The following is a 15379-nucleotide window of genomic DNA, read 5'->3' as shown; positions in this document are numbered from 1 at the left end:
TGCGTGGCCGGATAGTCTTGGGATTGTCAAAGGTGACAAGTGTACATACGTGGTTGAGGGTGTGGATGCGAACAAGTTGGTAAGAGCAAGCGTGCATGTATACGACGGGATTTTGGATATGGAGAATCCGCTGGTTTTTGTAGCCTCATTGCCGAGTGTTAGGAAAAAAACAAGTGCTGGTTATGCGTGAAGGTGATTGTGTGGGGTTGCTATACACGTTGGTGAGTACAGATGATGCAAGATATGTTGAAGTGAGACAGGTGATGACAGGTAGCATGACAGGCAGTGATGATTGGGAGTATGATGAGTTGAGAGGAAGAGTTGAGGTCAGTGAGAATGTTAGTGATGACGAGAGGAGGCGGTTGATGCAGATGTTGTGGGATCGGCGGGGTGCGTTGAGTCATGGTGACGAGGATTTTTTGGGGTCTAAGCTTCCCGAATTCAAGATCGTTTTGGAAGACGATACACCCATATATCAGCATCCTCGCCACTTTTCCCCACCTATTACCTGAGAGATTGAGGAGCAGTGTGAGGAGCTTGAGAGAGTGGGAGTGATAGAGGAGTGAGTGCGCTTGGAATAGCCCCATAGTCCCTGTATGTAAGCCGGATGGAAGTCTGCGGATGTGTGTAGATTATAGGAGGGTGAATGAAAGTGACTGTGAAGGAGCGATTTCCGATGAATGTGGTGTCTGATTGTGTGTACAAGATGCATGGGATGAGAGTGTTTACCAAATTAGACCTGGTAAGGGGCTATTACCAGATGCCTCTTAAGGAGGGGAGCAGGCCTGTTACTGCTTTTTCAAGTGGTAATTGCCACTACCAGTTTAAACGGTTGAGTTTTGGGTTGGCTAATGCACCTGCTGCCTTTCAAAGGGCAATGAATGGGGTTTTGGCTGGGTTTGATAGAAGGAAGGTGACTGTGTTTATAGATGATATTTTGATTGCGAGTGAAACTGTTGAGGAGAATATGGAGCTGCTTGAGAAGGTATTAAGAGCGGTTGGAAGAGGTTGGAGTGAAAGTGAAGTTGGAGAAGTGTTCGCGGTTGGCTGGGGAGGTGGAATTTCTTGGTCATAAGGTAAGTGCTAGTGGCGTAAGGAAGAGTGAAAAGTTTGTGGAAAAGGTAAGGGAGTTTCCGCGTCCCCGGACTGTGCGCGAGTTAAAGCGCGAGTTAAAGGGGTTTTTGGGGTTGATTGAGTTTTGGGGGGAAGTTTGTTAGCGATTGTTCGGGTATAGGGAAGCCGTTGACGGAATGGACAGGGAAGAAAAATTGTACTTAGCTAAGGTGGGATGAGCGAATGGTGGGAGCATTTGAGAGATTGAAAGAGGAGGCCGTTAGAGATGTCACCTTGGCTTTTCCAGACTATGGTGAGGAGGCGAGTGAGCTTGAGCTGTATACTGATGCAAGCGAGTTTAGTATGGGAGGGTGTTTAGCACAGATGCAAGAGGTGAATGGGGAGGAACAGTTTAGAGTAACTGCATATGTAAGTAAAGCTTTTAATAAAGCGGAGCGGAAGTATTCGGTGGTTGAGAAGGAGCTTGCGGCAATAAGGTTTTGTGTGAAAACGTTGAAAGTGTTTTTGTATGGGGTAAAATTTATCATCCGGACGGACCATCGGCCATTAGTGTATATGATCAAGAAGGAGAGTGTGAATGTCTAGGATGCATGGTAGGGGCAACGGTGTCGTGAAGAGTGACGGGGTCCGAATGTGGTGCCTGAGGGTTTGGTTGTAAGAGAGGTTTGAAGGGGATGACAGTGTGTGTGAATGTTTGTTTTCAGCATTGAAAGACTTGGTAGGGAGAGGTCTGGTTGAAGAGGTACCTGGTAGTGCGAATGAGTTGCGAGTGAGGTTGATGAGTGAAGTGCAGAAGGGAGTGGCGTAAATTGCTGTTAGCAGTAGCTGAGTTGTTTCGAATAAAGGTGTTTTTATATTTTGGATGGGATAGACCAGTCGAATATCGAGGGAGAATAAGTACAGGCAGTGAGCATGGGGTTTTGAGGATTCAGTGTGGGGAAAATGGTTGTAATTGGTTGGTTAGGAAAGGGGACTATGAAGGGGTTTTGAAACAGGAGTATGGAAGTGGGGAGGTAGCTGAGGATGAATGTGGTGATGATGACTGTGATGTGGATAATCAGGTGGATGTGGCAGTGAATGTGTGTGTGCATGGGACACGAGGGAAGATGGTGGCGATGGTCAGAATAAATGATAGTGAATACTGTGGTTTGGTTGATACAGGGGCACAAGCTTCCTTGGTGAGTGGGCCAGTGGTAAGTGAACTGGAGAGATGCGATTGGCGATTGGGAAGTGAAAAGGCGGTGTACAAGTGTGAGGATACATGGGCTGGGACAAGGAAGTGTTTTGGTGTGGGAAGAGGTGCAGTTAAAGGTTAGGTTAGGAGATTTGGAAGTTGTACATAACTTTATAATCATGGGAGAAAAGGATATGCCAGCTTGCTTTTTGATAGGGATGGATTTTTTGAGGATCCATGATGTAAGCGTAGATATAGGAAATGGGATTCTTAGTAAGGGGGGTAGCACAATAGCTAGGATTCAGGATTGTAGTGCATTTGTAGCAAACTTTGTGGGGGTAATTGATATTGCAAGAAGTGAGAATGATTTGTTGAGTGAGGAGGAGATTGAGGAAATGCAAGATAAGTGCTTGGAGATAAGTATGTTGCGGCAGTGTGTCTTCGGGGGGAGTACGTGTGGAAGATTGGCCGCCTGAGTTGGGTGTGTATAAGAGGGTTGCTAAATGGTTTGTGGTTTGTAAAAACATAGTGTACTTTTTGCATCAGGAAGAGGTGTATGACAGGGAAGTGTATGTGCCGGTGTTTTCTGTTGAGTCAGCAGTGAGTATGTGTTTGTTGGTGCATGATCGGTTTGGGCATATGGGGAAAAATAAGTTGTGGGAGTGCATGAGAGAGAGATTGTATGCGCCTGGGTTGAATAGGATTTGTGTGGATGTGGCTGTTACGTGTGAAGACTGTCAGAGGGGAAAGTATCAGTGTGTGCATGCGAGTCCACCTGTGTTGCGATTGCAGATGAAAGAGCCGTTTGAAAGGCTTGTGATTGATTGTGTTTTGTTGCCAAAGACTGTGAGGGGGCAAGTGGGAATGATTGTAATGGTGGATCATATGAGTAAATTTGCCAATGCGGTTCCCATCAAAGATAAGAGGAGTGAAACTGTTGCACGGATGGTGGGGCAAGTGATGTTGCCTGTGTGTGTGTGTGTGTGTGTGTGTGTGTGTGTGTGTGTGTGTGTGTGTAAGCCGGCAAAAATGTTGAGTGATAATGGGCCTGAGTTTGTGAGATGGGAATTTGAAGAAATGTTGAAGGAATGGGGTATTGTCCATGTGTATTCTACTCCATATATGCCATGGCGGAAAGGACTGTTAGAACAATGCCTGAGATTTTGTGAATGATGAGTAAAGGTGACAATGATTGGGATATGTATGTAGGACGTGCAGTTTGGGTATAAAACGCCACACTGCAGAAGAGTATAGGTATGTCTCCTTGTAAGTATGTGTTGAATTTTGAAAGGATTGTTAGGCCGCGGCTGGGTCTGTCAGAGAGTGATCGAGATTTGTGGAAGAAAGCGAGTGAAAGGTTTGAAAGTTTTAGGGTTGGAGATAAGGTGTTGAAAGAGGTGGTTGAAAAAGGGAGAATGAATGTGAATAAGGTAAGAGAGAAATTTGAAGGGACTTTTGAGATTTTGGAAGTGGGACCAAGTGGATTGAGTTATGTGTTGGGGAAATTGCGAGTAGATGGGGGTGTGGATGAGGTTAGGGCACACCATAACCAGCTATGTAAGTGGAGGGAAGTACCCCGGTATGTTCGGGAGAATGCGATGAGTGAGTGGTTGAGGATGAATAAATGTGAGCCGAGTGTCAGTGAGCAAATGGGTCTGGAAGATCGGCAGTTGGTGTTGGTTGAATATGGAAGGAAGCGGAAAAAGGTAAGGAAAGGGAATGAAAGGGAGAAACGTGAGCTGTATGATAGAGGGGTTAGTGTTAGGGTAAAAATGGTGGATAAGGTTACACAGTGTAATAGAGATGACTTTGAGGGGAGGAATGATACATATAGCGTGTGTGGGTTTGAATTGTCAAGGTTTAGTAACGTTTCATCGGGAAGGGAATCAGGTAGTAAGGATGTAGTTGGCAGTATGAATGGGTCTCTTCGGGAGTTTGGCAGGAGTGTAAATGAGGTAAGTGATTTGGTGGCAGAGTTACGAGAGATGTTCGGACAAGAGTTGGAAGGGGTAGATGAGATAGTGAATGGGATTTGGGGGGATGGTAGTGAGGGAGATAGTAATGGTAGTCTGACTGGAAGTAATCTGGGTGAAGTTGATGGCGGTGTAACTGAGAGTGTGTATGAGGGCCCTCAAACAAGATCCAGGGGACCTGCATCTGAGCATCCGTGGGTGTTGCGGAATGCTATTTAGTGCAAGTGTTGTGAGTGAAAGGAGATGTTGTCAAATGTAACAGGGGAGGAAATATGGAGGAGTTATGGAGTGGAGTTCCAGTTCCATTTGACAACATCTGTGTGTGAGAGAGAGAGAGAGAGAGAGAGAGAGAGAGAGAGAGAGAGAGAGAGAGAGAGAGAGAGAGAGAGAGAGAGTGTAATTGCTGTATGGATAGTTAATGACTGAATTGGTTGTTGGTAGGTTCTGGGCTGTTTGCTGGTGTTGTTGATTGTTAGAGTTCTGTGTTTTTGGTGTTTTTGAGACAGTCTTTAGTCAGAACTGGTGATGTTCAGTTGTGTCGGTAGAGTTCTTAGAAGGCATTTGGAGTTAGTTGAGTTTTGTGTGTTATTGATTTGTTATTATAGTTGTTAGGTTGGTGTTGTTTGTTTAGAGTTGTTGTGCCTGTGCTGTTGTGATTTTTTGTGTTGTTTGTGCAGTAGCCTTTTGTTGTGTTGTTGAGTTTTTGGTTGTTTGTTGTGTTGTTAGGTTGTGGTTGTGTTTCTTGGTTGTTTGCTGTGTTATTTTGTGGCTGTGTTCCTTGGTTGTTGTTGTGTTGTTGTTGAGTTGTGGTTGTGTTCTTTGGTGGTTGTTGTGTTATTGTTGCCCTTGGTTGTTGTTGGGTTGTAGTCCTTAGGTGTTGTTGTGTTGGGTTGTGGTGTTGTGGTTCTTGGTTGTTGTTGTTTATATCTCTGTGATCTCCACCAGCGGACAGCACAGGATAGCCTGGAGTAACTGGATTGATTGGTAAGTACATGTGTTTTGTTTTCCCGTTTGTTTTTGTACAGTGTTGGTAGGTACATGTGTTTTGTGTTTTGTTTTGTTTTGTAAAGGTGTAGGTCAATTGTCCGGCTGTATTTGTTGTGTAAAGAAGTAAGTGTGATTGAGGGTGGATTTTGGCAGCTGGACTGATTAGGTATGTGGGGGGGATTCTGCAGCTTGTTTTTGAGCTTGTGATTCCGCCACACTAATATGAGAAATGGATTCATTATTTTGAGCCTCAATTATAAATTAAATGCATGGTTTTTTTTTATCTCCCATATAACGCCAGTAATACCTATAGGCAACATGACGGCCTCTGTTTGGAATACTGATACTGATATCACGATAAAGACTGATATAACCTGACATTATGACTTTTATTCTTTATCAAAATTCATGTGCGATGTCACAACATCAAAGTAATGCCTCAACATCAGTGGAACAAGAACCATTACTATTGAGTGAGGCCGTGAACTTTATGAAAGACATTTGTATTTCAATGCGGAACTTGAATCATTAGCTGTATATACCTAAACAATTAGTGCATATAACAATGTGCAATCAATAATATTCCATGATATCTTACACTAACAAATACCAAAAATATTTAATTTTTTCTTTAAATTTATTTTATTGATAATTGTACATAACTTTGAGTACTTTTTATATTTCAACTGACAACGAGAATGGTCCATAACTTGAAGCAACAACTTCGAAATCACAGCTTCACTGGATGTGTACTACTTCATCACAATATACCCATACAAGACTGCCTAATGCATCCTAAAGGTGGATGATAATGGCGCTACCCTTCCTAATACTATCCCAATGATGACAGCAAAGACCCTCTTTAGTATCTTCACAAAAATAATTGCCTTCCAATGGCCAAGGTGCATGATGTACCAACAAATCGATGGCAATGCTATGGGCTCCCCCAAAAAGGGGTGCTCTTCACGAATTTTTTTCAAGGGGGGATGCAAGGAGAACTTAGTAGTGAAAACAACAGCCACATCATAGTGCAGAATTTCAATAAAAAGTAAAAACAACATACGAAAATGTTCTATCGTAACTCAAGGTACCCTTCAAAGAAAAGTCTAGCCTATCCTTTACCACAGAAAGAAGAACCAACCGCAAGCTTCTCCACCTTGATGTCCTCCTAACCCAGTAGAGCAGAATAGAAATGCAAATCCTCGGTGTGCCTGAAGGCCTGACAAAGCCAGTGACAATTCTGTATAAGCCAGATGCATCCTATGAATCATAAAAGACAAGAAATCTCATCTTTAAAAATAGCACAGCCACACAACCGGCTGAACTCATAGAGACAACCTTTGACTACAGGCATTCTAACCAAAGTGAGGTCTGCTGCACAAAGCCAAGTAAATCAGGATGACGAGGTTTCGCTTTCTGACAGGGCTAAACTGTCATCTCCATGATGGAGCTGCCATAAAAATGCGGTGCAAAGACATACAGTTAAAGAGCTCTTGTCACGGGGAATAAAATTCTCGAGTACAAGCCCGACCCTGGACACCTCTTTATAGCTAAAGACCTCTGCATAAAACAGAACAAATCATCAATACACTGTCAGTATGAAGGTTTTTAATTATGTAAACACTGCGACATCGACGGGACACATCTGAGACTAACCTGACCCAATGACTCTTTCCTTCAGCATCAACTTCCATCTCGCACTCCGGTTTCTAGCTAGTCCCCAACTGCGATTTGTCTCTGGTTGATCATTTCCTTCTATCCCCTAATCCTTCATAAATACTTCCTTTGTGTCTATTTTCCCTCTTCAGGCCGCCTACGATAAGACGTCCTCTTGAAAGGAACATCCTCAAATGAATGGATCTTCGATTTTTTCAACTCCCCGATGATGAAAGAAGAATGTGCCACAATTACAAAATAACTGAACATAAAGCTTCTACTTATTCTAATATTAATTATAAAATCACATAATTTCAACAATTTGGTTTACTCAATTTTTTACTCACATCAACAGTAATATCTTTCTTGATCTCGATTGTCTCCTAAATACCACAGATACAAACTCAGAGTTTCCCGACGGAAGTAGAAACGCGATAAAGAAACAGAAAAGTAATGAATATCCCAAGACCTGTGCATGACAAGATCTAAAGAGCGAAAGAGAGAGATTCATGGCGGATGCAAAGATAAAAACAAAAAAAATTCCCGACACGAAAACAGTTTCACATTAATTTCTCAGAGTATTTAAAACACGCATAGAAAAAAAATACGCGTATGAAAATAACCACCCCCTTTTCCACACACAAACACACACACACACACAAAGCAACCAGAAGATTAAGGCTTCTTAAGATTTAATCGTATTCCCCATTCCCGGTGTCAAAAGGAGAATACTGCCTCTTACCTTAGTTACTGTCACGCCAATAAATAAAACAAATTAACAAAAGCTACAACAAATTTCATAAAATATAAAACGCGCCAAGTACAGATTGCTTTAAAATCCCTTTCCAGAATTTAAAGGAAACAAAATAAATGTATAAAAATAACACATGACAGACCTAAGTTCCAGAGGAGAATAATTACCTGTTATTATTCCATTTTTAGACTCCCCTGCCTAAGGTCAGCGCTGGGTCCCGGGAAGTTCCTCCCAGTGGAAAAGGCTCATTCAACATGCAAGAGATACACTCATAATGCACACCATGTTATTATAACCGCGGTTCCTTTCTTTCTCTTTTAAATCTAATATTCTCATCACCCTGTTCACTTCAAACTTTTCTTCTTCCCAGTATTGTGACACATTTACTTAGGCTAGTCATATGTATCATTAACAGAATTACAATAATTACTCGTGCCTTTATCACCTAATGTTAGGAGGTGGAATGACGGCTCAGTAACAAGACAACATAAACAACTTCTATGACAATTAGTACTGTAATGCCCCGCTCATCAACTCCTTCGGAAGAGTGAGGGACGTCCGAGAAAAATCGTCCAAACCCTTCCGCAGACTCGGCCCTTTTTACAAGCACAGACAGCACACACAGAAAGCTCGTCAGCATTACGTCGGCCCCTTGTGCTGAGCAATTTACCTTTATCTTTTCTGGCGTTCTAGAACCTCTGCCGAGCGTCAAGCTAGCATTTTCTACATCATTAGGAGGGATGAAAGTGGGGAATGACTCGTGCAAAATTTTATGGTTTCTAGTTTTGCACTGCTATTCTTAGCAGTGATTATGCTTTTCATCTTTCCTTAGCCTGGATAGGGATCGCTGGAATCAAGAAGGGTGTCCGTCTGTAAAACATTTCTAAACCAAGTTATGATATAAGCCATTCAAAACCTGGAGAAGGATTAACCTGAGGAGAAATAGTAGTCATTCGCTAGCTTCCGTACTTTTATGCATCATTTCACCATCCTGCATTACACAAGTCTCAAACACCAAAACTTCCACGTCATACACTGATCACTCTTCTCACTAATGCTAATACTAATACTGTAACTGGATCACATTACTCTACCTTCCATCCTTCATTCAAATTCTATAACAAGACTCAACAACAGGGGAGACAATCAATCCCTTCACACATGTCACCTTCTGGCTCTTAACTAAACGATTCTATTTTTTTCATAACCTTTGCAGAGAGACTGTTAACTTCTAGCCTAACCTAAGCAATGAAACCCCCCCTCCCCCTTCTTCTCTCACTTTAAAACGGTAATTTTGGAATATGCATTGGTACGAAAATTGCAATACCCTGTTAGGATACTGCCTACAGAATGGTCTTCAACAACAGTAGATTAATTTATAAGAGCAACGTTAACAAAATATGCAGGAACAGTCAAGGGAAATTGATTCATTTGCATACTCACTGCCCATGGCAATATTCCTTTCGTTAAACTATGCTATCTATGTTATGAATTGACATATCAGAGGACGTGGCTGATATGAGTCTGAGGCGGAGGTCAACTAAAAGAAACTCTCCGAATCACCCCATTCCGACGTACCTCCTCCAAAAGCCCGGATAGCCGTTCCTACTGTCAGGGATACCCCTTCAACAGGTGGGTATTCATTGACGAAAGAAGAACTCTGTATTACTGTGACATTGCCTAAACTTAAAAATGAAACACCAAACTGGAGATAAAACTAAATTCATTTATATATATATATTATATATATATATATATATATTATATATATATATTATATTATACATACTATATATATATATATATTATATATGATATATATATATATATATATAGAGAGAGAGAGAGAGAGAGAGAGGAGAGAGAGAGAGAGAGAGAGAGAGAGGAGAGAGAGTACATACACGTATAAACATAATACAAACAGACACACACACACACATATATATATTAATGCAATACATAAGCATACATTTTGAAGGTAACATCTGCAGCAGATACTAACATTCTATTTACTGCGAGGTTTTAGCTCCATAATCATCAAAATATTTCAGTCGCTAATTTCACCACCATAAGATTCATCAAATTACACTTTAACAAGACTTTACACATAATCTGAAACCCCTCCTGTGTGTGTGTATAAAATTCTATATACATATATATATATATTATATATATATATATATAATAAATATATATATATAATAAAAGGAGCCCATAAAAACGCCAAAATATAGAGAGAAAATACTATATGCAGAGACTGCTGTCTCCCTCTTCAGTCTCTAAAATATAGTATTTTCTCTCTATATTTTGGCGTTTTTATAGGAATTCTGTTGTAAGAACATTTTTACCAGTCATATATATATATATATATATATATATATATATATATATATATATATATAATTATACATACGTTTACTTCACAAATGCTATGCCTGAAAAGTCGCTTAATATTGAATTCCATATACCTTGGGAATAACTAGCACCCAACAAGAGTTATAACTGATAAGCACTTTTACGCTAGGTGGTCAGTCACTGTCTATCCTTGTTTCTCAATCAAATCCTAGTTCGAATCCTGGCCCGTGGCAAAAACACTTATTGACAGTAAATCCCCTTTGGTGTAAGGTTTAATGAATTCGATATTAAACGATATTTGTAGTTTACCATTTGTGGATATAAAATTACAATGCCATGAGGAGATTTGTTAATTCCATTCACTATTGCACAATGTTTCCAAACAAGTATTTGATCTGTGGAAGCCACACCTCTTCTGAAAAGCAGCCTGTTAATCTCAGGTATTTAGCAACTTCCTTCTCCAGCCTCATGAAAATAAGCATGCTGAATATTTTCATCACAACCGACTCTGTGCAATGCCTCTACGTTACCAATTTCAATCAGGAATCCTTTCTTTGGTAGGCCTACCGCTGCTAAGATTTCCAATTCCTAATCATCAAACTTAGTTTCCTAATGAGAAGTGCCAGCTCAATCTTCAGTGATTCCATCATAGCCAGGTGGCCTACACCTTTTTCTACTGAAAAAAGAAAAAAGATAAGTTCACCCATTAGTGCACTTGGCTTTTGTCTAGTTTCTAACAAATGAATCACATTACGACACCTCCCTCCACATTTATCTGAATTTGAAAATAATCTGTCCAACACTGTCTTTCTTCTTCTGGTGTTATTACTGAACTTTTGACATACATTATCTTTTCTTTTCACTTTTCACCCATGGATATTTCATGAATAATCTGTGGTGTATCTAGCTTCAACACCAGACACTTTTTACTCTTCGTTCACATTCAAATTCTAGATTTGAGTACACAACACGCTCTGGTTTGCATTCATCTCCTCCCTGAAATTTAGCGACAAGTACCGTTTGTCGTGCATTTTTACTGCATCTCCGGTCTTCTCATACAATAAACAGGGTCTGCCTCCCTTACTCCCTTACCCCACACCCCAGCATTTATCTTCCAGTTGGATGAGTTTTCACGAATTTTCTAATCCACCTCAATTATGATTTTTCAAAAACATACTATATACGTAAATATATTTGAGATTACCAGTGAATGAACTGATGCAAAGTTGATGCAGATGGAGTCTTATCAAATGAATTTGCTGAAAATAGTGGGGTGTTGAGGGCAAGGTTATGTAACCTTTCCTCAAAATTGGTTGGAAATGGAAGAGATGATTTAGAATGATAAAACTATACAGCAAGTAGATGATGTTGGCTTAATTAGAAAAACAGAGCAAGGTTTACAAAGCTTGTTTAATAAAATGCATTATACAGGGTTCAACACAAGTTTATGCAAATATTTCTTGAAATAAAAGTCATTCTGAGGAAAAAATGTTATAGAAAGGCTTCGTTTGTCAGAGATGTGAATATTCAAAATAAGTCCACCATTACACTGCTCACAGGCGAGCAGGTTGTTTATGGGAGGTCGGATTTTCCCTGGGATGAGGGGGAGGGGTGGGGGATGGAGATGGAGTGAATGCGATTTATTTTTTTTTTTATCTATTCAACAGTGTAACGATTCAGTTCTCTGCAGTAGCACATCACCTGTTGGCAAACTTTATGAAGTCTAATGTTAATAATTAGCTTACAGCAGTACCGCATCAAGAAATCGTAAATATTGTTTGGGAACATTTATTTCTGATCGGTGAATTCTAGCACTATCTGTCCTGCCGTCTCGTTGTCACAGACTTGTTGAATCAGGAGTCAGGAGTAGGACAACGATGCTTTTATGTAGAATGACTTATCAAGACAGGGGGGCTGGGAGGATACTTTACTTTGAATAATATCAACTTTTCTACTTCTTTCCATTACTGTATGAATAGGCTACTTTTGAGTGGAAGAAAGGAGAGAAGGAATGGAATTTTCAGGTAGGTCCCATTCTTATTTCATTTGATGCATCTTTCCCTTTGACTGGTGTCTGATGAATACTTCTGATGTTAAGGGAGAGATTTTTGATAATACATTTTAATGACTTGTGTCTGATGAATACTTTTGATGTTAAGGGAGAGATTTTTGATAATACATTTTAATGACTTATGTCTGATGAATACTTTTGATGTTAAGGGAGAGATTTTTGATAACCATTTATTGAACTTGTTGGTCTTGAATGTACTTTTGATGTTAAGGGAGATTTTTGTATAATACGGATTTTTAAATGAACTTAGTCTTTGGATGAAATTTAACTTTTGGAGTGTTAAGGGGAAGATTTTTTTGATAATGACAATTTTAAATATGACTTATGTGTTCTGATGAATACTTTTGATGTTAAGGGAGAAGAGATTTTTGATAATACATTTTAATGACTTGTGTCTGATGAATACTTTTGATGTTAAGGGAGAGATTTTTTGATAATACATTTTAAATGACTTGGTTGTCTGAATGGGAATTATTTTGATGTAAGGGAGAGATTTTTGATAATACTATTTTAAATGGGTACTTGGGTCTTGATTGAAATATTTTGATGTTAAGTGAGATTTGAGATATATATACATTTACTGTTAATGGTTCTGGATGAATACTTTTGATTTTTGTTAAGTGGAAGAGATTTTTGATAATCCATTTTAATGACTTATGTCCTGATGAATACTTTATGCAATGTTAAGGGAGAGATTTTTTGGTAATAATTTTAATGCACTTTTGTGCCTGAATGAATACTTATTGATTTAAGGGGAGAGATTTCTTGAATTAATCACATTTTAAGGACTGTTCTGAATGAATACTTTTAGCATGTAAGGGGCAGAGATTTTTTGCAAATACTGTTTAATGGACTATGTCTGAATGAAATACTTTTGATGTTAAGGAGAGATTTTTTTGATGAATACATTTAACTGCACTTTTTTATGATGAATACTTTTGATGTTAAGGGAGAGATTTTTTATAATACATTTTAAATCTTCAATTGGTGTCTAATAATAGGCCTGGCTTTGATGGAGGAGATATTCAGTTGGGCTTGCTTTTCTTGGGTTCACGACGGTAATCTAAAAATTGGTTAACTGACCTATCACTCAAATTTGGAACATTTAATATCCTTATCACATTAAATTTTCAAAGTTGCCACCATTAGCGTTGATGAAAAAAAATGTCGCTCTTTGCAATATGGAATTCGTACTTTCCTCCAAAAGTTTCTGGCTTATTTATGATGCGCTGTGAAGATTCCTTTGTACTCTGCATAAATTCCTGACTGTTGTTAATGTTTTTCCTATACACTAGAGTTTTATATCCCCAGAGATAATAATCCAGCGCTGTCAGATCTGGAGATCTTGCAGACGAATTGTGCGGTCCTCCTTACATCATATCCGCATATTCCACATTCCTGAAATGCTAAGGCATTGTCTCCAATTCCTTGCTCTCAAAATGAAACATGAATTTGACACGTGTAATCTAGTAGAAACGCTCACTTATCTTGGCTTTAGAAAAAGCGATGTTATTGAGATTAACAAGTGAGTAACTGATCATCTGATTGCTATAATAGTCTCGCACCATTCCACCCCTTCCCATATCCCAAACTACCCCGACACCACGTACCCGATGTTACTCGTCTGTGAGCAATGTTAATGACGCACGGTTATTATAGAAATTCACCTAATGGACAAACGAAGCCTTGAAATGGTATGTTTATTGACTATTTTCCGCTCAGAATTGCCTTCATTTTTATTTCCAAAAATATTTGCACAAACTCGTGTTCACCCTGTAGTATATCAAGAAAAACGGGCCTCGAAATAAATCTACGGCAAACAGTAACAAGGCAGCCAACGTGGCCAAAGGGAGGATATCATCGGATGAAGAAAGGATAAATGACGGCGACCTTTCAACTATTTCCGAGCAACGTTATCCAGCACAGGTTTTCTGGAGCTGGAATTTACTGAAACACTAAAAAGGACAAATCAAGCAACAGGGGAGTCTGAATAACATTTCGAAATTTATGGTACTGAAGTTGCATTTAAAACTAAGATTATATATTACTCTAACATGTCTTTATGTATTAGCATGGATCACAACAGAATAGTAAAATTGTACATAAATTTTTTTTTATCTAAAAGTCAATACTTTCTCTACTTGTTTGTTTGTTTGTATGGTGTTTTTACGTTGCATGAAGATTCCATGTTGGACGAGTGGATTTCGTGCTCGGCTACTAATCCGGTGGTCCGCAGTTTGATTCTCGGCTCGGCCAATGCGGAACCAGAGGAATTTATTTCTGGTGATAAAAATTCATTTCTCGATATAATGTGGTTCCTAGTCACGTAAAAATATCTAATACTTCGGGCCAGCCCTAGGAGAGCTGCCAGTGGTCTGGTAAAACTAAGATCTACTTAACTTACGTTGCATGGAACCAGTGGTTATTCAGCAACGGGACCAACGACTTTACGTGACTTCCGAACCACGTCGAGAGTGAACTGCTGTCACCAGAAATACACATCTCACACACCTCAGTGGAATGCCCGAGAATCGAACTCGCGGCCACCGAGGTGGCAGGTCAAGACAATACCGATCACACCACAATACTTTCTCTAATATTTGTGTACATCCTATCAGCACCTGCTGGGCTCCTGTCGACATAAAAAAAGATGGAAACCCCAAAACTGGGATGAAAACTATGTGGCAGGAAGCCAGAGGTGGGTAGATAATGCACTTCCAGGCTTGATTGGGGGAATTTATCTATCATGGTGCATTACGTAACTGGAGTTTGACGAGTCACCAACTTTCGATATATAATCAGCCCTTCTCAAAATAGCAAGCTGTCGCTTGAGTACGAAGAAAGACAGGAAATGTGTGTGTGTGTGTGTGTGTGTGCGCGCGCGTGCGCCGCCGCCGCCGACGCGGTGAAAGATTCGAAAAAGCGAGGCTGCGAAATAAAAGATTAATAAAAAAATAAATCAATAAAAAATGAAGAATGAGAGCAGCGATCGGAGGAAAAGGAGAGTAAGAAAGGAAAGGGAGCGTAATTGTATAAAAGGCAAAGAAGGAAAGGGGGGGGGGGGGGGGGGGAGGGGGGTGATGAAGTTAACAACAGGGCGGAGAGAGACAGGCAAACAGAGCAAAAGAAAAGGAAGAAAGATGATACCAGGGAGCAAAAGGGGATTGGAAGCGGAGAGGCGAGGCCCGAGGGAAACGGTAAAGTAGGAAACCGAAAGAACGAAGCAAGAAAGAAGAAAAAGCGTGGCAATGCAGAAGGACGAGTCAGGAGGTTAAAAAAGAAGAATTCGAAGGGAACAGAAGAGAACAGAGGGGAAAAGAAGGGAGAGAGGGGGA

The 15379-nt window shown here is 40.0% G+C and overlaps 1 long non-coding RNA gene across 1 annotated transcript in view; it reads right to left on the bottom strand.

Moving 5' to 3' along the window:
• Positions 1 to 10069: 10069 nt before the first annotated feature.
• Positions 10070 to 15379, bottom strand: part of LOC135219777 (uncharacterized) — a 189900-nt gene continuing 184590 nt past the window's right edge. Inside the window, exon 3 of the long non-coding RNA XR_010315509.1 lies at positions 10070 to 10649. This is a non-coding gene — a long non-coding RNA (uncharacterized LOC135219777). The remainder of the gene's footprint in view (positions 10650 to 15379) is intronic.

Source organism: Macrobrachium nipponense, chromosome 1 (genome assembly GCF_015104395.2).
Source record: "Macrobrachium nipponense isolate FS-2020 chromosome 1, ASM1510439v2, whole genome shotgun sequence".
NCBI classification, from domain to species: Eukaryota; Metazoa; Arthropoda; class Malacostraca; order Decapoda; family Palaemonidae; genus Macrobrachium; species Macrobrachium nipponense.
This window is presented reverse-complemented; position numbering and strand designations above follow the sequence as displayed.